Below are 859 nucleotides of genomic sequence, written 5' to 3' on the forward strand. Positions count from 1 at the left end.
AAGGCTAGCAAGATGATCATGAAAGGACCTTTCTAAAAATATCCAACATTTTATTCAAATCATTTTAGGGCTGGAAAGTGACTTAGGTCTGGAAATGGATGAAGACTGTGGCTCTCTAGCATGGACATTCAGGTCAGGTTTCTCCTAGCCTTGACCTCCTTGGAGTCTGGGACTGTATAAATCAAGTAGAACCTTAGTATGTTGCTTATCAATTTCATTCCTGTGGACTCCATGAATTAGCCACAACCAGAAATCTTCGCTTATTATATCCTGCTCTAGGTCTGATTAACAAACCTACTCTGAAGGCTTATTAAAATTAGTATATTCTTTGGGGAACTGTTTTCAGGGACCTTCCCAACACCACTGAGCTCAGGGAGCCCATTTTTATTCAGCTTTTCCTAAAGCCTTTCCATCTTACTAAGGACAGCTAATAAAGCAAGTTTTAGTGGTGGTGGTGCTGTTCTCACCAGTCTAATTATGGCAAAAGTGATAGTCTTCAGCGTGCAATGACAGAGAGAAGGGGTGTACGTGGCAGGGGAGGGTGGGGTATAGATACTTATATTGAGTCCAATGTGAATGTCCTCTGAAGTCTTTAAATTCATTCCCCACCTCATGCAAAGGAATTTGCAGTCTTTTGATATCATTTAACAATCATTCATTGCAGGCTTATGTTCTCTGGTCCAGATAACACACTTTTAGGGTCACAGTTGATTTCCTGAGCCAGCCCAAAGAACAGCAACACCTTCATCAAAAGATAAGCTATCTGAAATATTCCCTCTTCAGATGGTCAGCCAGGGCAGAAAGGACACATGGCAAGGCAGCGGCTGGAGGGACTGGGTCGGTGAGGTGGCAGCTGGCA

Source organism: Desmodus rotundus, chromosome 1, assembly GCF_022682495.2.
Source record: "Desmodus rotundus isolate HL8 chromosome 1, HLdesRot8A.1, whole genome shotgun sequence".
Classification (NCBI taxonomy): Eukaryota; Metazoa; Chordata; class Mammalia; order Chiroptera; family Phyllostomidae; genus Desmodus; species Desmodus rotundus.